The sequence below is a fragment of the Abramis brama genome (genome assembly GCF_963993115.1).
Source record: "Abramis brama genome assembly, chromosome: 25".
Lineage (NCBI taxonomy): Eukaryota > Metazoa > Chordata > Actinopteri > Cypriniformes > Leuciscidae > Abramis > Abramis brama.
Window position 1 is genome coordinate 4,004,131 of NC_139987.1, and position 24,548 is coordinate 4,028,678.

The 24,548-nt window shown below is 39.0% G+C and overlaps 1 protein-coding gene across 2 annotated transcripts in view; it reads right to left on the reverse strand.

Moving 5' to 3' along the window:
* Window positions 1–24,548, reverse strand: part of cntfr (ciliary neurotrophic factor receptor) — a 188,695-nt gene that overhangs the window by 98,020 nt on the left and 66,127 nt on the right. The gene's annotated exons all lie outside the window — the stretch shown is intronic.

The window sequence follows — 24,548 nt, forward strand, 5'->3', positions numbered from 1 at the left end:
CTTTCTCCAACACCTCCCTAAACTCACAACCTGAGTTGGAGCCTCTCACTGCAGGACAACCAAAAGCTGCCGTGACTTCACCCAAATTCTCCCGTTACCTCAGGGTAATCCCGGCGTGATTGCCCTGCTTAGTGGCCCTTCTCCTTGCTCCCACAGGTGGCACGCTACTTACCAGACACTGCCTCTCGCAAGGAAAACAACGTGCAAGTCTTGTTTGGATAACACTCAGAGCTAATCTGTCCGGAAAGGGAGGACCTGTTCGTGAGTGGCACTGGAATAACAGGTCTGTTTGAGAAAAGAGCATTCGGCTGCTTTCTCCAACTAGAGAATGTTTCCAGTGGCATAGTGTTTTTTAGGTGATAGATTGCAGGATCTTGCAGCCACCTTTGCAAGCAGAGTCCAACCCCATCATCTGTAAAGCATGACTAAGTTTTGAGTTCCTCACCTTCAGCTCTGATCTCGATTGGTTCCGCATGAGAGGACATTGCAATTTCTGCCTCATCTTTTCTGTGTGCCATGAGCAGGAAATTTTGAGGACTACCAGATGCAAAGGTTGTCCAATATTGCTCCTGGGGGTCCTATGTCCTGCAGAGTTTAGCTCCAACTGGAAGTTTCTTCTCATCCTGAAGACCTTGATTATTGTTCAGACACGTTTAAACGGGAGCTAAACTCTATAGAATAGTGGCCTTCCATGAGCAGGATTGGACACCCCAGACAAAGTGCAACACATAGGTAACATTTAATGATAAGCACTACAGACTACGGCGTCACAATCGTTAAAATTGGGAAGAATTGTTACACTTTCAGAAATGTCTATGGGTACGTTTACACGACAACGATATGCTTAAAACGCTTGGTTAAATGTGCTTAAATATGCTTAAAGTTTTCCGCGTACAGATGACACCATTGTCAAAATTATCCCCATTCAGGCGAAACTAAAAACGCTGTATTCTGCGATGAAACCCTATGGACTGAACATGTGATACGCATGTGCATGACGTCATCGTTTTCACAGATTCAAGTTTTTGTTGTTTATACGGAGACTTGCACTTTAAAACCCAATTTTTCAAAAGTTCGCATTTTCAGGCACCCAAAACGCCGCTGTCGTGTAGACAAATGGCCAAAACGTTTTACGTTTTTAGTTGAAAACAGTGTCGTGTAAACAGCCCCTAAATTTACTTCTCTCTTCTTTTGGGGAAGTAATCATTACATTTTAAGAGTTTCATTTTTGAGCTTCTGTTTTAAGGGCCACCAGACAGCTGCTAACCCACACAGGAAATTAAAACTTATTGCAAGCATTAGTTTTTGGAAACAACCATTTCACTTCAGTGTTTGCTTCATCGTGCACAACCCGAGCACACACACAAGAAGCTTGGAATCTAAGAGGGCAATCTATCAGTAGATTTACCGCCGCTGCCACACATGCAAACAGAGACATTAGATCATGTACAGTAATTGCACTAATATTACGACTACATATACAGTCGTGGCATTTATGGTGATATTAAAACGTAATTATCTTTGCAAAATTTCTCTCAAAGTGTACTTTATTTCAAAACTAAACTGCAGTTCGAGGAGCAGAGGCTCAGAATGACGGCGTGTTTAAACATCACAGACATTTTCTTTTATGCATCTCCTGATGAGCATAATTCAAGCAACATTCATTAATTGTGATGACATTCATAAATACGACATAAAATATATTAATATGCACTTGACATGGAATGTGACCTTTGAAGGCTCATTTAGAAACTGCTAATTGTGTATACTTACCAAAAGCTGTATCATCTATCAGTCTGGAGGATGGCTATTGACCTCTAAAGTTTCTGTAGCAATATTCATTGTTTTGCATTGGTATCATAGCACTGAAAAAACCTATTAGTTGCATTTAGTTGACTCTGAGTTGTAAGAGGAGTGAGATCTGATAACAAAGGTTAATTCTAACAACTGTGGATTTCCTGACCCAATTTCTCCAACAAACACCTCTTAGAGAGTGCATGCAGATGGAGCCGTGAAGATTAATGCCCAGACTTTGCCATTTGACATATGTGGGTTCTCTGTTTTGTGTACGCCAATGTCCTCTTTTCAAGCTAGGCCTCACGTGAACACAATGCTAGCTTCACTTTGATGAATTATCATGGCTAGATGGGAATGAAAAACAGAAAAGTTGAGGGACGGGACTGTTCTTCAGTGTCTTTAGAGGAGAACGCACCTATAACTGCAAGTGATGAGAAAACGTGAGTTACAAAAACAGTGAGGGTGTATTATACAACTATCAACACAGAATCTGATGAGCTTCTCTGAGTTTCTATGCTTGTAGGTGTAGTGAATGGGGCATGATGCATCAAATGGAGTCTGAAACAGATGGCATGCATACTTTTGTTGTCATCATTTGGGTCACTGGACTCAATTTGAATGCCTTAGTGACTGGTATAGGGGCAGCTGAAGCTGAACAAGCAGATGCACTCAGTTGAATAGAGAAAGAATGCTCTGGCTGTGCACTGTAAAATAAGTTAAGAAAGCTCAAAAAATACTTGAGGCAACCTGTATCAACTTAACAATTAAAGTTGTAATAATATAATAATTTCTATCAACTCAAAAATATAGAACTTTCTTGATTTGTATATCAGCAAACTGAAAGGGTTATATAGAGTTACTGCTAGAAGTTGTTTACTCACTGAAATGGAAGAAAACTTCACAGAAAAGCACCTATTAATTCCAAATAACAAATATGTGTCATCATAATTCCCCATGCTTTGACCAAAAACAAAATGTTTCATTATTACTGATCAAACTGAGTATGCTCCAGTAAGTTGGATATAGTAACTTGGATATACTCACACTAAAGGTAACGTTTACACGACAACGATACGCTTAAAATAGAGACGTTTTTCCTTTGAGTTTTCCGAGTACAGAACGATCCCCGTTCACACTAAAAAAGCTGTATTCTACTGTCAGGCCATTAGATGGCGATGATAGTAAACTGGTGATTGAACACATTATACGCATGTGCATGACGTCATCGTCTTGAGAGATTCGCGTTTTTGCTGTTTACACGGAGACCGTTTTCAAAAACTTGCACTTTGAAACCCCTTTTCAAAAGTTTACATTTTCAGGCACCCAAAACGCTGTTGTCGCGTAAACGAATGGCCAAAATGCAAAAAAGTTTTAAGTGATGTCGTGTAAACAGCCACTTAATTATCTGAAATTGTATTTACATTTTTGAGTAATGTCAACTGTCTACATTCAATAGTCCACTCAACCTTCAAAAAAAGTTTGTCAGACAAATGGAAGTTTTTACAGTTTATGTTTTATTACAGTTAGGGCTGGGCGATAAAACGATAATGATAATTATAGCGATATAATTTTTCTCGATAAAACGATATCAAGAGTTCGATAAATGTTCGATAATGTTTATGCGCCAAAAGCGTAACGAAACTCATTTGAACCGCGCGCCACACGGACCGTTTAACCGCTCGGCTCAAAGTCCAAATGGCAGCGCGAGCGCAAGCGCGAGCTCACTAGAGCAGATGCGTTTACTCTGATCGCTCTCGTCACGAGATCCAGTGAGAAGCGCTTGAATTCAGCAAAGAACACAATGTCTCAGTGATTTAAACCAGTTTAAAGGCAGATGAAACAGCGCTGACAAACAGGAGAAACACTGTGCGCAGAAGGCTTTTCCGTCTACAAATTCCCATCATTTACCATGGATTTACTGTAACGTTAGCCTAGTAATATTAACTGCACCATGAAATATGGGATATACTGTACATATTGAATTGTATTATATTATTAATGTAGACGATATATTAAAGGACTGATGGAATATAATTACAGTATTTAATAATGTATTTAGGCTACTGTTTTTCATATAACCATAAAGTTACATTTTGCCATGATAGTGAGGTTATCATGATCTAAATGCATGATACTGGATGACCAATGGTTAAGTTTAATAAAACTCAAACAGTCAGAATATTACATTTTACCAAATAAAAATTAGCACATGCAGAAACTAAGAAATTAATTGTCCAATAAAGATATTTATTTTGTTAAGGAAAAATGACAAATGTTTGAATGTTCAACCTCAGATTTGTGAAATGTTCACCTGTTTGGCAAGTGTTTGTCCTGATATGTTCTGACAATAAAGAGTAGTTTAAACCACAATTAACGCTCTGGTTTCTACAGCTTTCACTTAGGAGCAAAAATCTGCCTTTAAACTTGAAAGAAATAAAGATTTTACTTTTATCGTGATAATTATCGATATCGACTGATATAAAAAAAATGATCGTGATATTTTGTTTTGGCCATATCGCCCAGCCCTAATTACAGTTTTATTATTTTTTACAGTTTCTGCTTGCCCTGCTGAAAAGAGCCACTTAAACCACTCTTCCAGAAAGTTTGGTGCTCTCAATTGGTTCAAGCTGGTTTTCCAGCCTAGGCCAAACTGGTCTTTTAGCCTGACCAGCACCAAACCTCTCTTAAACCATCACATTTCACATTATAACATACCATTTCAAAGAAACTTTTAAATGTACAAACGAGTTACTAGGAGTGCTACTTGGGTATTGAGAGGTGTGTTCCTCTGGTGCTCTTCAGTTTGGAGATCCAAAAATGTTTCCCAAATAAACAATGGTTCTGAGGCACTCAAAAGGAATATAGGTTTAAAAAGCCTTTATTTAAACTTGGCTATCCATTAAAAAACATGCCAACATGTTTCGGCCTCTGTGGCCTTCTTCAGGGCAAATTCCTGTGCTTCTAGGTCATGTGACCACATGCAGATATATAGTATGCAGTCTTTAGACTGCCATTTTGAATTTGCCCTGAAGAAGGCCACAGAGGCCGAAACATGTTGGCATGTTTTTTAATGGATAGCCAAGTTTAAATAAAGGCTTTTTAAACCTATATTCCTTTTGAGTGCCTCAGAACCATTGTTTATTTGGGAAACTTTTAAATGTAATGACTACAAAAATGTGAGGTAAAAGTTTTAATGTATCTGAATATGTGCATGTGTAAATTTGTAATTATCTCAAAAAGAAGATAAGATAAAAAAGTACCTCTATACAAATATTACATCTTTAGGCTGAATTGTAATACGGAAATTAAATAGAAAAGGTGTATTCAAGTCATTATTGAATTTTTGATGTTTTTTTTTCTAAAAGAATTAATGCAATTAAGACAAAACAATGAGTGTCACTGACACATTAGCACACCTGCATACGCTTTCAGAATCAACTCTGCAAGAACGCTCACGTTTACACCCCATGCACAACCTGCAAGCTGCAACCCACATTGAATTCTCCAATGAATCCACTTGTCAGCAGCTTTTATCCTCAACGGACCACAAATAGCATTTTTTCCCTCAATAATGCATTATAAGACAATGAAAGTCAAGCACTTTCATCAAGTTCAGCATCGAGTTACGCCTTTCTCGCATAACTGATTTGATGATATACTTGGTGAACAAAGCGCAAAGCTCAAAGTTGTTTGGGGAATGTTTTTGTCACCGTCAACATCTTTTGAAGGATTAATGAAGGGCAGAAATAGAAACTATCACCAGACGGATCACAAATGCTTCATTTAATGTGTTCGGCTTAATGAGCTCATAGAGAGTCAACAGCAAAGACGGAAGCAATGGAAACGTGTGAAAAACAGAGTCACTCTCACAGGGTATTTTCACACTTGGTGTGACTGTTTCCATCATTGTGAACAACATCATAAATAGCATCAACTGTACACCACTGTATCAAAGTAACAATTCATGAGAAGAAGATGCCAACTTCACTGTTTTATTCATTTTTGTGTCCCTTTGCTTTTACGGCCACACACACACACACAATCACACTTCGGCTGCAAAGTTGCATTCAAAGGAAAGTGAAAAACGCAAGCTATTCTCACCGAAAACGAGAACGAAATTTCTGAGATGAGTAGATGAGAAATGCATAAGGAAACGGCTCATTATCATTGGCAGTTAATATGGCTGGAAAAGCTTTACAAAAAGTATTGATATTTTTCAGGTTTTTCATGATATTTGCTCTGAAATGTCCAAAAAAAAGAAAAAAAAAAGGGTCATTTCAGGTTATTTTCAACTAAACAGACTCAGTAGCAAAATATAATTTAAGATATTTAACTTAAGTATTTAAAATTAGTTAAAACTTATTACAGCATTTTCATTTATATGCACCAAAACAGTACAGCAATACATAGCAATAAAAAGCAACATTTAATAATTTCTAAAACATTTTAAAATCAAAAATGCTGTGCACAAACTTTTGTGCACAAAATGACACTAAAAATAGGACACTAAATGCAGAAATTAACATAAATACTAAATACTAAAAAAACATTAATTGACGTAAAATAAACAAATTCTAACCTGTAAAACTTAAAATATGATAGATATTGTACAAACATCTGTCTTAACATTTTTTATTAGTCAAATGACAATCTTTAGCAAACTTATTATTCAAACCAAAAGTGTATTAAAATCATCAAGACATTTACAATTTCGCCTAATTTTATAGCCAACAAAATTACCTTAACAAAACTCTCAGATCAAAAGCTGTGGAGTGAAATTTCAGAAATTAGCCAATCATAATAGAGGTAATTTTCTTAAAAGAGTCTTAAAGGTACAGGAGCAAAAACCGCTAGTTTAATTCAATTAGTTTAATATGCATTTAAACAGAGGGAAGAGGAAAAGAAAATGCCATCGAAACTTTTCTGAAGACAGTCAGTTCCCTTCAGAGATGCATTCATATAAACTCTCACCCCCAATAACAATTAAATAAAAAATAAAATAAAAAATGATCAAAGGCCGGTCCACCGGTGCATCTCTAAATGTATGCATTGTTCTTCAGGACTTGACAGTAAGAGCTGTCACACTGATGCTTTCCACAGTCAATGTTGTAACATAATGCTCTCAAGGATGAAGAAAGCACAAAGGCAGAACGCGCAGGGCTAGAGGAAGAGAGAGAGAGATAATGCATGAGTAAGAATAGAATGGTCTAGCTGTCCCAGAGAGCTTGCTGGATCGATACACCCCAGAGGATAAGCAGCCAACCTGCACTGTTTCAGATAATAAGTCCCCATCACCTGAAATCAAACACTGAATCACTGAACATGAGATCCACTCAGGACTTCAGGAGACAGTGCACTCCACACTGAACTCATCCTGGGCTTGTATTGCAGCAGGTGGAGATTTATCCATATTAGGACTCTTAAACCGTTGTGCTACTGGTGTTGTGCGTGGTTTGCTTGTGTTGTTGTTCCTTCAAGCTTTAAATTTACACTAATCTAAAATAATTAGGGGCCAAACACCGAAGGTGCATAGACACATATTGTAATCGTTAGTCTTCTTCTTTTTCTTCTTCTTCTGCTCTTGAGTCTATGGCAGCCCATAGAACTGCTTACGGGTAAGTTATGAAATTTGGTACATATAGAGGACAGTCTGAACATCAACATCACAGTAATTTTGGAGTCTCTAACTCAATCCCTTTAGCACCAACACTCACGTTTATGCTAATAATTTTTGAACCGTGAGGGCTAGACACAAAATATTATTTTTTCCTAAGATTTCTTTGTTCCTTGATTCGACTTTCATCAATTTTCCCACCATTTAGAATGTTCCGAAAAACCAAATTTTTCAAACTCATCCTTGATGCTTTATCCTATTTTTCTCAAAATTAAAGTCAGATCATCTTGGGGATGTATCTCTTGAAAGATTGTATATATTGACACCAAACTTTATGTGTGTAATTGTCATCCAACACTGGCTTGGAAAAAATATTTCAAAATATTCTCTTTTTTGTTCCAAAGAAGAAAAAAAAAGTCATACTTGTTTGGAACAACATGAGGATAAGTAAATTTGAACAACTTTCATTTTTGGGTGTGCTATCCCTTTAACTATTTTATCAGGTTTTTTTTTTTTTTTTACTTTATAAAGAGCAACCACTGAGCAATAACATTCTAGAGGCAATTAATATTTATATATATATATATATATATATATATATTGTTAAGTTTTTTATGAAGGATTATCTTTTGCCAAACATATTAAAACACAGAAAGGTTTTTCTGCACACTCAAAAGTCTTTGTTGTTGGATTATTATTATATTCTCAGTTCAATTCAATTATTTTAACAATGGCAATGTTACTTCTATGTTTTCCAGAAAGCCTAGGGCTTAAACCTTTGAGGGCAGACCAAGGGCAACAGGTACATGCCAAAACTGTTTTGGGATATGAGAAAATCCTTGGTAAAAACAAAAATGCCCTGAAAGGAAGAATCCACAAGCAGAACCTGCTGAAGGAAAGGAGTCTCTGCCCTGGCAAGAAGATGGACACATCATTAACCTTCAAGTCATTAAGGTCTTGGAAAAGCAACAGTCCCAAATAGACCAAGACGGTGTAGCACAGCTGGAGGTGCGTACAAATGTTAAGAGGTCCCGTTCTATAAAAGCATGGACAGAGAGCTTGAGGACATGGGTGACAAGTTGAAGACAGGTCAAAGCAGGACAAGTAAGCTGGAATGGGTATGGTCACATGGTCAGAAGGATCCAGAAGAAAACCGTGTCCCAGGGGTAGAAATCAAGAGAATGGTATGCTGATTGAATGAGCTACTTAAGCATTCCCTCAGGACATGAATTAATTAGTTAATTAGTATAAAATAATATTGGTATGCTGTGAGATAATGGAAAGGTCATTATGCAGTACAAAAGACACCAGAACAACTGTCATCAGTATGGAAGTCCCATTAGATCATTAGGCAAGCAATCTAAAACACTGTGTATGTACTGACCACATCTCGAGACTACCCAGTGTATGGGAAATGCTACCATTATATTGATACTCATCCCTTAATAAAAAAACAACAACTAATAGATTAGCTAAAGGTTCATCATTGGGACTACAATTGAATAGGAACCTGCGTCTCAAACAGAGGACGTTAGCTGAACACAATGACTGCTGAACAAGCTAGACTTTACTTAGTTGAGATTTCCACAATGGATGGTTTGGGAAACAGGGAAGCCTGACCATTTAGATCATTCTTCTGGAAAATTCCAGATTGGAATAGTAGTAATTTCCATGTTTATGGTGGCTAGTGCTGGTTTAGTCCTGGTCTAGCTCAGATTGGTACTTTTCAAGCCATTTTCTTTTTTCTCAACTGCTTCAGATATACATTTTAAATGTATGTAGTTTTAAATAATTTATATATTAAAATGATCAGATTATAAATGTTTCACACATTTTCCACCCTTCATAATTATTTCTTTACAAAGAAAACATGCAATAATAGTTGAAAAATATACAGCTGTAATATAACACCAAGGCAGCCATAAATTCATAAGCACTTTGCTGAAAAATTATGATTACAGATTTTGCAACCACATAAAAACCAATTGCACTTGCAGAATTTTTGCAGAACACTGCCATTCAAAAGTTTGGGTTTGGTAAGATTATGTTTTAAAAAGAACTCTCTTATGCTCACCAAAATATTCTACATTTATTTGATCAAAAATTCAGTAAAAACTGCAATACTGTGAAATATTATTACAATTTGAAATGACTATTCCTTGTAAAGCAAAACTGTTTCCTGTGTATTCCTGTTTCCACTAGAGGCTTTCCCATCATAAACTACACTTCCCATAAACCATTGCCTGGACTCATTATTGTGTGATCACTTCCACCCATGTGTCATTACCCTTGTTAACTCAGTCACTTGTGCAGTCTTGTTTAGTGTTATATTGCAATTCTGAGTGCTTTAGCCTGTTCCTGTTTTATGGTCACGATTTTCTTCCCTGTTTTCTTCCCTGATTTCCCTGTTTGCCTGTGTCTTGAACTCTGTTGCTTATCTGGATTGTTTGCCCTGTGCTTTGTGTCTCAGAGCAGTACGTGACAAACATCATTCATTTGAAATGGTACAATTTTGTAACATTATAAATGTCCTTCCTGTAACTTGATCAATGCTGGCATTCATTTCTTTGGTTACACTTTATTTCGATGGTCCACTTTAGGCATTCTATAAATAACTTTGCAATTACATGTCAACTTATTAAACATTACTAACCCGAAGCCTAAAGGCCCGTTCACACCAAGGATGATAACCATGATGATAACGATGAAGATATAGCCTAGTCCTAAAATTTGTGATAGCAGTCACACCATACAGTAGCTATAGAATCCATCATGCTTTAAGAGCTCGAGCATTTAAAGTGGCATAATATAAAATTGCTGAGCTTGTGCTTATAAACAGAACAATTCCATGTGTTGGTGTGGATGCTAATACACCTATCGGTCTTGGTGTGAAAGGGCCTTAACACATAACAGTCTACTAATACTCAACTGAGAGATAGTTGACATGTAGATGCAAAGTTAGTACAATGTCTAAAGTGGACTATCGAAATAAAGTGTAACCATTCCATCTCTCAATTTTCATCTTTCATTTCAAAAACATCTTACAGACCCCAAACACTTGAACGCTAGCATACATGATCAACAAATTAAAGATTCACTGACAATGCATCACTGGCCCGACAAGGCCACTTGCCGCGTTTCCACTGTCACTTCCAGGGCTTGATCGGGCCTCGTCGGGGCTTCCTCGGGGCCAACGGCCAGGGTTTTTTGGCCCGCCGAATACCTTGGTCCAAAGCGGGCCATCTCGGCCTTGAGGAGTGGTTATGAACAGAGGCGGAGTTTACCTGAGTCTGGAGACGGCAGCGCTGGATGACTTCATACCAGCTAACATCAGCATTAAAGACTTTTAAAATCATTTTAGCTCAAAACTCACTTTCATGTTTGAATACCTTCTGTTTGTGATCCGATGTGGATTCTGATCACTGTATAAGGCAAAAATATTTATACGCGATGCGCGCTAGCCATTAGCACAGTAAACATGGTAAATATGACCGCTTGAATAAATCAGACAAATCATATAGGCTATCACAATCATGTTTTTATTTTATCTGTCAGTACGTCTCGACTCTACACCGGACTGTCTGATATCCATATTTAGCTCCACATATGTCATAAAATAAAGCAACTCTGGTTTTTCGAGAGCTTTCTCTGACTGAAAATATAACTGTATTGGGACTGTCACTGGAGAGAGTGCTAAAGCTCCTCAGGTCATATTTTTGGTGGCACATTTGTAGAAATGATCATTCTTTCTAAATACTGTCCTGTGACTACAAATAAACAGAAACAGACGCGACTGGATAAGTACGTGTGTCCTCTTTCTTTTGTGTGTCCTCTGACTAGCGCAGCAATGCTGTTTAAAATATGTTAAAATATATCAGATGTTGAGGCCTGTTGACCAGCAGTGTATCACTTGTAAATCTGATTGACCAAGAAAGTCTAGCTGGTTAACTCAAACTCTTTTACTTTAGCTTTGTTGATAGCAGATGGCTTATTGTTGAAATGGCTGAGCTGAACTGGCTTTACCTGCTAGAGGTCTTGCCTGAATGTCTCAGAAATCTCTTTAGCCCAACAAGCATGTTTAAGGCAGCAGTATCCATCCATTCAGGGTGCTGTAGTTTGGAAATCCAATTCCACCGTCCTTTGAATCAATTTCCAGGCTTGAATCACTTTTGCCAGTTTGGCTGAAAAGGTTACAGACAGAGCACGAGGGTGTTTTTCTTACTCTGATAGCTAACATAGAGTACAGAGAATATCACAGCGAATCAATTGCAGCATTCCTTGTGCAAGAACTCCCAGAGCTTTGCAGTATTTCTATTTGTGTATGGCTCGGGTTAAAGTGCTAGTCAGTGTCGTCTCATTCATTTCATGCACAAAATGTACTGGAATTGCAACTTTAGATTTATAGTACAACACTGTAAATATGGACCTCTTCTGCATATATTTCATTTCTGTAATACCACTTGACATATGACAGGTAGTTAATCTGCATATTTTAAAGTGGTGCTCTGAGTACAACAGCAGGAAAAACACTCATATTCGAGCAGGGCAGAGGAAAGATAATCATGCAATTACAAAAACGCATATGGAAAATGAATGCACAACCACGGGTTGAAAAATACCTGGTGGATTATTCAGGACACTAGGAATTAAATTTCTGAAATCTGTTTTAATACTCTTCTTTTTGGCATCTGGGGACCTGCTTATAATGTTTTGTTAGGTTTGTTTGGGTACGTGTGCATGCAGTAAAGCAGTAATACACTTTAACAATATGGGATCAAAAGGTTTAGGCAGATTTGCACCTTATGGTGAATTGTGTAATATTTTTAGTCTTAAAATATATTTCTCCTCTCACAGTGTAACGTGCAAAGGCAACTATGAGTAATCCATAAGTATATTCATCAGTTGTAGACATGTGCCGATACGGTAATATGATATATCACGATAATGAACCTGCCCGGTATTATTACCGTGGGCACTTCAAAATACTGTGATTAATCATTTATTATGAATTATTCAGATTTTTTTTTTTTATGCAAACTTTTTTGCTGACTTTTTCAGCAATCAGTTAAAATGCACAGGACATAAGGGGCTGTAAGAATATTTGGGAAACAATAGCTACTTTTACTATTCTACATTCATTTGTGCTGCTTTTGGCACACACACACACAAAAAAAATACACATTTTACCTTTAAATCTAAAATATTCAATTTATACTTAAAGGGGAATTTTTTTTCTCCACCTGTGGAGACAAAACACTATTGGTCCATTGGTCGGACAAACAGGTAGTCTGCCTAACTAGCACATTTTATGAGGACTTTCCATAGACATAATGATTTTTTTTTTACTGTACAAACTTTATAATCTATCCCCTAACCATAGGCTTAGAGTGAACCAACTCCAGGGTAAGTCTAAGTAGATGCATTTCCTCTTTAAAAACACATTTATATAGCAAGTCATGAAATGGTTTCAAGTTATATGTTGCCTAGTAACAACCAACACATCCCAGCATAACTTTGTTATTAAACCACTATAATTTGAACAGAAAATCAAGCATACCAATGGCAACCAATACAAATAATAAATAACCACTGCCTTACCCAATGCAGCAAAACAACAGATATGCTTGTGATTGGCTACACTGCTCAACACTGCAAAAAAATGAATAGAAACATTTGACGCTCTAAAGAGTTCAAACACCAAATCTCACCAATATGCTATTATTCTGCCAAAAACTTGCACACACTCTGTCTATGCCACTAACCCCAAACCAACCCATCACAGAAAACTATGTCCCCACAAGGATCAGAGATTTTGGATACTGCCATCTTTGTGGGTACATTTTCTACTCCCATAATGTAAGGTTTACCAGGCAGGACCACACACACACACACACACACACACACACACAGTTTTATTTGTACGTACAATTAAGGAGAGAGGGACTGCCGCAACATTATTATTTTGTATGCAAGTGATTGTCCCAATACTGTAATGGAAACCCTGCATGGGCACCTTCACACACTTTTTCACTGTTGCAATTCAGATCTCATATTTTTATTTCCCCATCTGCATCTCCTACATAGGCATTCATTTGGCACTAAAGGTGCACGCACACACAGACAACCAACAAAAGGGAAATAACAGAGGAAAGCCTTCCATCCACACCAGAAATGTATTGCTCATGTCCTACGCAAGACTTTCATCCAACATTAGGTTTCTATTCACAAACAAAAACATCTGTGTGGAAGCGTGTGTGATTTAAACAGCTGTCTGGACAGTCCGTGAAGTAGCCTTGGGAGATGTTCTGATGTGCTGCTATAGGAAAATTACACAGACATTCAATAAAGATTGAATTTGATTGACTTTTACTTTGGAGCAAACTTTCATTGCCAAGATCTCAGTCATGCTGTTGCAAGATTGATACCAGCACTTTTCAATATGTAGGCTATGAAATTTGATTTAATTTATTTAAAATGTATATTTGATTTTATATTATTTATATTGCATCTAGGCTGGTCAACTGTGAGGCAAAGGAATTCCAAAGGAATGTGAGAGTCTCAACAATTTGGAGGAAGATTACATGTTCTTTGAGACCAAAATAAGATCTTTGAGACCTCAGTGGTACAAACCAAAGATAGCACATCACATTCGGAAAACTCCACAGTGATTTATGCTAGTGGGAGCTTTGTGTTTTTGTGATGCTACTCTGTGGCAGGAGCTGGAAAACCCGTAAAGACGGGAAAAATCCTCTAAGGAAAATGTGTCTCTATCTGCAATAGCTCCTTGGATTGAAAGATTATACATCCTCCATCAGGGTAATGACCCACAACATTGGGCAAAAGCTACAGTGGTGTGGCTTCAAACCAGTAAAAGCCCAGACTTCAGTCCAATTGAGCATGTGTGCAATGACTCAAAAACTGCTGTTCACAAAATGTCTTCATCCAACATGGTGGCAGCTAAGCAATTTTGCCAAGAGGAATGGGCAGAAATTCCAATGCCAAGACGTGCATCGCTGCATAGAGACTCACCGAAGGAAGCTGCCAAGAGTTTATAGGGGGTAAGAGAATAATGAACACGAAAATAGAGTTAATACTCTCCATCTATACAAAAGTTAGGAGATTATTTTTCCTCTTGGAAAGATTTAGCAGTTCATTGTATAGTCTAATCAAACAAGTCATATCTAGGCACAGTTGTAGCCCTTTATTCTCCAGGCACAATCATTAAGAGCTGTGTGAATCAAACATGACCACTGCTAGCCCAGCATTGGGTGTACTTTACTTTATGTAGTTCATTAACATTTCAGAGCTTTTTTATCTGTTAGAGCTTTGATCATTTTGCCAGCCTAACAGTTAGATGGCTTTAGCCAAGAGAACTCTAAATTTTAAATAAAGTTTAAAGTCTATACCCACAATGCGAATGAAAATAATTATATCCTTTGAAGACCATGTTATAAAGTTATAAAGCTGAATTTTTTCTGCACACACACACTAACAAGCAGGATAACTAGGGGAAACACTTACGGATTTTAAGTCTTCACACGATAATTTACAGAAAACTGCAAGAATAAACCTCCTCATCTCTTGGAAACTCTCCTGATCTCACTAAGGTGAAATAATACTAAGACTCTCTCTTGTTAAGCAGTGTTCACTGTACTGAACAAGAACACCACGCTTGAACAAACACAAATCCAGCAGTCTGATCCCGAGTTCAACTCTGCCTTGCCAATTAGATGAATTTACACACAGTGGAACGCTGAAACTGCAATGCATTGTGCGAGTCCATTAAGACTTCCAGCCCACTGCCCGAATGCATATTAAGATCTATGCTGACCCCCACGTGTAAACATTCCCCATTAGCGAGCTCGCAAAATCCTAGAATGGCCATGCTATTTGGCTCATGACCAAGGGGATGGACACTTAAGCCCTGTTCCAAAACCTAGTGAGCAGCCAACCAGAACTGCATTTTAAGGCATTTTATACATGCTCCGGACACAGAGGTTATTCCAAAATGGCCTAATTCTAAGCTAGCAAATCTTTCAGAGTAAAACAATCATAGAATTCAAGAAAACCAAACATTCGCCTACCATCCATCAACCTTAAATTTGGCTTATCATTTGAAATGTATATAAAAAAAATAATAATAAAACAAAAAAAATCTCAATCACAACACAAATGGTCCAGCCGACCAATCAGTGCACATTGCGCTTTTCGAAAGGAGGGGCTTAATAGAGACAGGAACTAAACAGAGCGTTACTGACAGACTGAGAAATGAAGAGCTGCAACTGTCAAATATGTGAAAAATATTTAGTAAAAAATATTTTTTGAACATTCAGGCATGAAAATCTGTTCTAGTAGACCCCAAAAACAAAATCAAGGCTTTGAAAAAAGGACATATCAGGTCTCCTTTAAAGAGGTAGTTCATCCAAAAGTGAACATTCTGAAGAAAATAACAAAAATCATGAAGATTCTTAGTGACTAAACTGATTTGGTGTCCATTGACTTCCATTGTATGGACTATCTAAAAAATAAAATAAAATAAAAACTAAGACATTTCTCAAAATATCTTCATTATCCACAGGAACATTAGGGTGAGTTAACAACCAGTAGACAATTTTTGGTGAACTTTCCTGTTAAGGAACATGTTTTTGTGAGATTCATTCATAATATAAAGAATAATGTCTGTAATATTTCACAACTAAAAAACAAACAAACAAACATACAAACAAATACAATTATTAAAAACATATTTCATACATACTCTACATTTTTCTTTTAACATAGCATCATCTTGTTTTTTTCTTGTGATATTAGGGTGAAATGAAATATGCTGCACACATGTCCTTGACAGGACTCATAAGATTCTCCTTTGTTGTCTCATTTCCACAGTTTAATTAAAAGAGGATAACAGTGCAACTACGGAAGGGAAGTACACGGCCTACATCTGTAGTTTCACACAAAACAGCTGTTTCCTCAGCGCTGTGTGTAGCCATGCCAATTTTATGCTTTTGGTGTTGGGATTTCCAAGGAGAACATCTTGAGCATTGATTGATGCAGGAAAAGGTTCTTTATTGACAGTGGAGAGTTTGAATGATTTATACACTGTAGTGAGACGTTTATTTTTGCACATCTTTGAAGGTAAACAGTTCAGCAAGCACATGGTAAGGCTGGAGCTGGTTTTCCTGAATAAGGCTTTATCATTTAACACCCAATGTAAGCAGTGTTTAGTATAAATCCTTGAAGCGGAGCTAGAGCACATTGAAAATGGTAGTAAAAGAGATATGTAATTTTGAAGGGTGTTGACAGTGTGAGAAGTTCATGCACCTGACTTCTTTCACACGCTCTTTTTGCGAACGAGGATGTCCTTGAAAATCACCTCTGCATTCGCTTTCATTCTCTCTTCACCCCCTGCTGATTCAAGGTATGAGCATGAGAGACAGTTCACACTTTCTAGCTTTAACGTCACCGCTCTGGAAGTAAACATTAATGTGCAATTGTGCCACAAAATCCATGCAAATTCTCTAGGGAGGCAATATGCACATATTCTCACCACCTCTAACACAGCCAAACTTTGAGTTGTTGATAAAATTCACACTTGTACTCCAAAGGGATGCTGCTTTTTTTCTATTTAGGGGAGATAGCTAGTAGACGGCTTCAACATTATTTGTCCATTACCAAAGAACGCCAGCAGAGAAATGTCTGATCCAGTCACAGCTTACCAACTAAAGACAAAGTCTTAATCCCGGTTTTGAAATCAAGCATGTCGAAATGCTAATATCTGAAAGCTGTCCATTTGCCATTATAATCCAGCACGTCTGCACATGAGACACATCATTCTCCAACATTATTCATTCCACATTGCTATACTTGATCAAGATGCCGTCATCAAACAGGGTACTTGTGTATTATGAGGCCCTTTAGGCCACTAGAGACAAACAAGTGATTGATTGAATTCAACAGCCTCTCCACGCTGAGCCAGATTGGAACTGACCAGGACAATGGATATTCAGAAATATATTTGCTCTCATTCTCACTTAGGGTCTCATGAATAATTAAATTGTTAGAGATGGGCTTGTCTTGACTCAATCTCACTGACTGATGACATAAAACAAGGCTTTGTCTGTCTTTTCTGATGGAAGGATGGGGATGGGTAGTATTCTTAGTTCTAGCTTAAAAATATCCCTAGACTTGGTCTATTATTTCAGCTCAAAAGCATACTGCTAACACTTCTACCCTTTATTTATATTTCTGTTAAAATGTGTATTTAACGAAGACAGTCTGTTATTATTAACCAGTTACAAGGAATTGGAAATCAAAGGTGTCAGATTAAGAAAAAAAAAAAACATTCCAAAATCTTTCATTTTTAAATTAAAACTATTTCCAGTTACTTCACATTCCATTAAACATACCATTTAGATACAATCTTACCACTGTTCTCTGCAAATGTGTATTGACACCACATTTGTTGTTGTTTCATCAGTTTACATGTCCAAATAAAATAAAACCCTATTCCTTAATTCAGGTTAAAGGAGAAGGTCAATTTTAACATTGAGCTCATTTTTTTGTAAATTTGGAGTGCTGTCAGTACAGAGAAGTCGATTGTCGAGTTTGCGCGCGTGATCATAGGTAACTAAGCAACAGTGGAGAACTCGACAATCGACTACTGTGGACTTCGACCGAAAACAGGAAGTAAATACAGGTATGTGCGCTGGCTGAATTAACATCACTTTTATTCATATCTTTCACATCTACTGCAGTCAGATTCACCGTGTACACTGTGAAGGAATCACTCACAATGGCTGGGCACTTGTAATGACACATCAAGGATGTTAAGAGGCTAAAAGCAGGTTTAAAACTTGCCCCATTTAAGTCAACAGGGTGCAAATTTTAAAAAGAGGATAACACGGTGTAGGCAACACCGATTTTTGTCATTGTTCTCTGTACTGACAGCACTTCAAATTTACAAAAAAATGAGCTCAATGTTAAAATTGACCGGAGTTCTCCTTTAAGTTAATTCAGGTTTTAGTACATGATTATTCATGTACCTTTATTATAAATTGTTAACCAAAACACTGTTTAATTTGTTTGAGAGTTAAGAGTGAGTTCTCACTTAAATTTCTTAAATCATTCTGATTCCTGGTGCGAATTGCTCACTCATGATAAGCCCTGCCCCCTCCATGTAAACAGAGTGATCGAAGAATTAATGACAAAACACTTTAAAATAATACATCACGGATCTTTCCAGTGTTAGTACAGCATGTGCAAACTCATTATAATATGAATCTATTTTCAAAATAAAATAAATTTTGGTCTGGACTGCATAATGTACAAGAAGAATGCAGAAAGTCAAAAGTTTACTTTGGTTGTCTGCAGGGTTATTATAGTTAACTAAAACGAAAACAAAAATTATTAAAAACATTTGTTAATTCACTTGTCCACTTCATAGCACAGAAACCTCACTTGTCAAAGTTACTAACGATCTTCTTATGGCAGTGGCTTCTGGTCAGCTGACTTTATCTATTTTGCTCGATCTGAGTGCGGCCTTTGATACAATCACCCTCCTAGACAGACTGGCCTCCCTTGGAGTAATGGGAACCTGCCTGTCTTGGTTTAGATTGTATATTTCTGGTCGCACTTCAGATCTAAGCCATCACAAGTTAACACTGGTGTTCCCCAAGGCTCAGTCTTGGGCCATCTTTTATTTATTATTTATTTACTGCCCCTTGGACACATTTTTAGGACATACCATATTCATTTCCACTGCTATGCTGACAATCCCCAGCTTTACCCCTGTTTCCATGCCTACTTCTGCTTTTCCTCCACTTTCTCTGTGCAGCTGCTTAGCTGAAATTAAAATCTGGTTGTCATAAAATGACACTGCAGACCCAAACTGTTACCGACCCATCTCCGTCCTGCCCTGCCTTTCAAAAGTCTTTGAAAGTCAAGTCAACAAACAGATAATAGGTCATCTTGAGTCACATCATTTCCTCTCTGATATGCAATCTGGCTTCAGAGCTGGTCACGGGTGCACCTAAGGGTGTCTGAGCCTCTGGCTGTATCTATGGGGGTGCCCCAAGGCTCGATTCTTGGCCCGATGTTATTCTCTGTTTATATTAATGATGTCGCTCGTGCTGCGGGCAAGTCTCTTATTCATCTCTACGCAGACGACACCGTTCTGTACACTTCAGGCTCAACATTGGAAAACGTTTTAGAAAAACTCCAAAAGAGTTTTGAAGACATTCAATTAGCCTTCTGTGATCTTCAATTGTCTCTAAACTCTAGTAAAACAAAATGCATGATTTTTAATCGGACACATTCTTTATTTTCGTGCCCAATAAACATCACCACCCTGAATGGGTCTAAGCTGGAATATGTGGAGAAATACAAATACCTAGGGGTCTGGCTAGACCCCTCGCTTTCCTTTCAAACCCACATAAACCATCTCCAGTCAAAGATCAAGTCCAGGATCGGGTTTTTATTTCGAAATAAATCTTCATTTACTCTTCCTGCAAAACAGGCCCTTGTAAAAATGACCATCATCCCAATGCTTGACTTTAGTGATGTTGTCTACAGAACTGCTTCTAATTCTTTACTCAAGAAATTGGACGTTGTTTACCACAGTGTTATTCGCTTTATTACTAAAGCCCCATACAACACCCACCACTGCACTCTTTACTCACTAGCTGGATGGCCTTCGTTACACAACCGGCGCCTAAATCACTGGTATCAGTTAATTTACAAGTCTACACTAGGCAAAACACCATCTTACCTAAGTACTTTAATAACCATATCAGTGCCTGTATTTAACCTGCGTTCAAGGAAATATATCTCTCTAGACCCTACAAAAGCCCGCACCTCTTTTGGCCGCTCTTCTTTTAAATTTTCTGCTGCAAATGATTGGAACACTTTACAAAAGTCTCTCAAATTAGAATCCACTGTTTCGATCACTACTTTTAAAGTTTTACTCTCAAATTTACTGACGGACCACTGTACATGTTGATGCTCTTTGCGAACAAAGCCTTATGTATTTTTGCACATATTCAACTGAATGGCTGTCATTGCATCTATTTGCACATTATCAATTTACCTATGTTGGACTATACTATTATCCTACTGCCATTTCTCTTGCACTGCCATTTTACATTTTTAAACTATCAAGTTTTTTCAATTTTTATTTTTATACAATGTCCAGTACTTTTTAACTGAATCTGAATGTCTTCTATATTTACTACTGTGCATTTGAATGTTGGTATGTCATGTGTAATTTCATGTCGCCTTGTATCCTGCGCCTTATCTTGGCCAGGTCACGGTTGCAAATGAGAACCTGTTCTCAACCGATTAACCTGGTTAAATAAAGGTAAAATAAAAAAATAAAATAAATAAAATAAAAATAATATTAATCATGCTGCATATTTTCATTTGCAAAACATCGACCGTCTTTGTCCTTCTTTGACAACAAACAGCACTGCTATCCTTGTACATGCCTTAGTTACCCAATCATTTCAATCTGCTTTTAGGTTAGGTAGTTATTGTTTGGAAATGGGGTTAAAACTATGTTTGTTAGCCTGGAATGTTGTTCATGGACTAACAAAAGATGTTAGTCCCTTCCCTCCCACAAAATCAGGGTTTACACCTTTATCCTTGTGATTGACAGGATTATATGGACCAGAAATCTTTGTTAGGAACATTGTTTGGTCTTCAACTTCAAGACTTATGGTTTGCAACAGACCCTGCTTACTAACCGAACTTGGAAGGTTTACAAAACTCTAATGCAATTACTCACATTTGTCATGAGAAGAGATCCACCTGCAACTGAATTAGGGTGCTTTGACAGTTTGTCACAAGAACAGACATATGGGGCAGTATAGCCTAAATCTTTGCCCGAACACAGAGATTGCAGACAGAAAAACTGCTGAGAAAAAGTGGCATGATATTAAATCTATGAATATTAAATGAATTGCAGAATTCTGATAAAGACTTTCCAAGATGTCAAATCCAGTTTAGTTATAATTAGTCAATAAGAAACATTTTAATTAAGTCACAAACTCTTTGCATTTTTCATGGTTAATTTTGAAAGATATCAACAATAATTATACCTACACTAATGATGCATTAAACACAAATCTTGTATGACCGTGTGAATAGAAAGTTAATTATCACATTAACACACATTTCTCTATATTTGTGTATTGTAATGAAACTGTTCTCGATTCTGCATCTGTGTATTTATTTTTTTGTCCATCTGTACTCAAGTCTCTTTGTGTACTGGCATTCACTTCTGAGTGTGTGTGCGTGTGTGTGTGTATGTGTACGCAAAAGGCTTAGATGGCATTACTTGGTTTGTGTTTGTGATGACTGCTGTCTAGATTAAACATGATCAGCTGACCAATCAGAACAAGTGTGGCAACAGATAAGCAGCACTGCTGATGGATGACGTGGTGATGTCATCCCACTATGACATCATTGTATCAGTGCTACAAGCCTGCCAAAGAAACACATGCCAATGACTAGGCATTATAGCGATGTAATCAGCTTTAGTGAGAGACTCGCTTCAACAAAACGTGGGCCGCCGCAGGGGTGTGGGGGGATGACAACAGCATTAGACATCCAAGAAGATGCCTTATCACTCTCAAACCATGTTCCCAACTGAAGCTACATCTGCAGTTTTGACTGGCATAGGGTCAGGATTCCTTTTTTAGTAAGTAGTCATTTAGCAACCACTTTTATTATAAGTGACTTGAAGTACGTTATATAGTACAAATGAGGAACAAATTGATGCTGAGATTCTACATCAGGGGTGCTCAAACCTGACCCGGCCGCTCAGCGGTGGTACAGTAATCGTAACTGCGTGAACTGTACAAACATAACCGAGATGATCCCTATCAGTCAGTCACGTTCAACATTACATCAGACGTGATCTGACGAATTGGGAATTAATACTATTTCTGCTCCTTCCAGCGCTCCGCATAAGCCACCTGATTCCCCCCGCACCTACTGGGGTGGAAGATGGGACAGGACTTTGCACCGATAAAGCCGATCACTGCTGTTCCGCATGACCCATACGGTGAGATTATTGGATAACACTGGGAAAGCGTGCCTTTTCCAGGCGGAAAGGGACGCTATAGAACCCACATCCTGCCCGTAGGGAGGTATCATGTGGAAATTACACATATGGACTGGCCATTAGGGCAGTGCAACATATGGAATTTCTCTGAGGTAACTCCAGCCTAGTTAGGGGGGGGAGTCAACACCGGCAGAAACGGCAGAGCGGACTCTGCCAAGGGAAAGCCACGGGCTTGCCAACAGGGGAGCCGTACCATGGAAGAATACAAATATAGGTTCACCGTAGGGATCACAACATATGGCGCCTAGCACAGGGGTCAACCATTGGGCGTACTTACGAGTGTTGCCTGGCTCTACATATATCTGTCAGTGAGGCGCCGTGCGACAGCGCCCAGGAGGAAGCAACACTTGATGATTGATGTAAGCAGTGGCCGCAGTGCTGTCCGTTCGGACCATTACATGCTTGCCTAGTAGCGGCAATTTGAAGCGGCCCAGCGCAAGCCGTGCTGCTAGCAACTCGAGGCAGTTGATGTGTCAATGCAGTTGGGGTCCCGTCCAAACCCCCGAAACTGCATACCCATTGTAAGTGGCACCCCAGCAAGTGGTGGAGGCATCCATGTAGACAACACCATGCCTGGACACTTGTTCTAGGGGAACTCCTGCCCATAGAAAAATAGGGTCCGACCACAGGCTGTGTGCCACGCACATCTCGGGACTCGGCCGTGAAGCAAGTGCTGCAGCGGCCTCATATGAAGCAATCCGAGCGTCGTTACTGCTGCTGCGGATGTCATATGCCCAATGAGCCTCTGAAATAGTTGCAGTGGGGCCACTGTCCTGCTCTTGAGTGAATTCAAGCAGTTCAACACAGAACAAACACATTCCTCTGTGAGGTGTGCTGTGAGGCTGACTGAGTCCAGCTCCATACCGAGAAAACAGATACTCTGCACGTGGGAGAGTTTTCTCTTTTCCCAGTTGACCTGAAGCCCCAGCTGGCTGAGGTGCCCGAAGGGGAGGACCTTGTATTCCAGACCCTCGAACGCAAAGTGCAGGAGCGGTCTTTGTCAAGGGAGAATCAAAACATGAACGTTTTTTCCACGGTTGGGCAGGAGGTGTGTGAGAAGGCATAGCATCCTCGAACCGCACACTGCTGCCCGCTGGCGATAGGAGAGGGGGATGAGAGTGGCAAGACATAGTGTTGCACACTGCCATCCACACCCTCTTGGGACCCAGAGGTAGAAGACTTTGGGTACCGTGCCAAACAAAAATTTTACTCAAAAGATTCTCCATCCGGCCTTCCTCTGGGGAAGATCAGCTCCGTCCATCTCCGGGGTTGTGTTTCACCGACCGCTTGGAGGATATAACGGCGGCTGAGATGGGTGGCATTGTCTTCCTGCGGAGGGCTCGACATCACAGTAGAGCAGTAGTTTTTTTGGGTTTTTTTGCTGCAGAGGGCCAACGCCCTTGTGCGACGAGCAGCCCACGACTGATCTGGTAGCATGTGGCAAGCTGTTGATTGCCTCAGCCTGCTTCTGAACTACGGAGAACTGCTGGGCACAGTCATCGACAGTACAGCCGAAAAGGCAACCTTATGAGATGGGCATTGAGAGCGCATTTTGAACACATCTCGTACTTCTGCAAGTTTTAGCCAGGGGGCGCTTCTGGACCACCAAGGTGGACATCGTCTGGCCAAGGACCTGCATCAACCCCGGCTCAAAACTACCCTCGTACATTATAAGTGCTCTAGCCTCGTAGAGTTGCAGGGTGGCCATTGCATGCAGAGCAGAGGCGGTCTGTCCAGCAGCACTGTAAGCCCCAGCAGCCAGAGCTACTGTTCTCTCACAGGTGCTGGATGGGTTTGCGGATGACCCCACCAGGTGGCAGCACTCTGTGGCACTGCAACTGCACACTCCATCTGGGGAATCACCACGAACCCCCTGACCACCCCACCATCAAGGGTAGCGAAAGAGGAAAAAAAAAAATTATGCAGATGTTGGCATCTTTGGCGTTCCATATTGGCCCCGTCAAGCACGTCAGATGACGTCTGACGTAACGTTGAACGTGACTGACTGATGGGGAA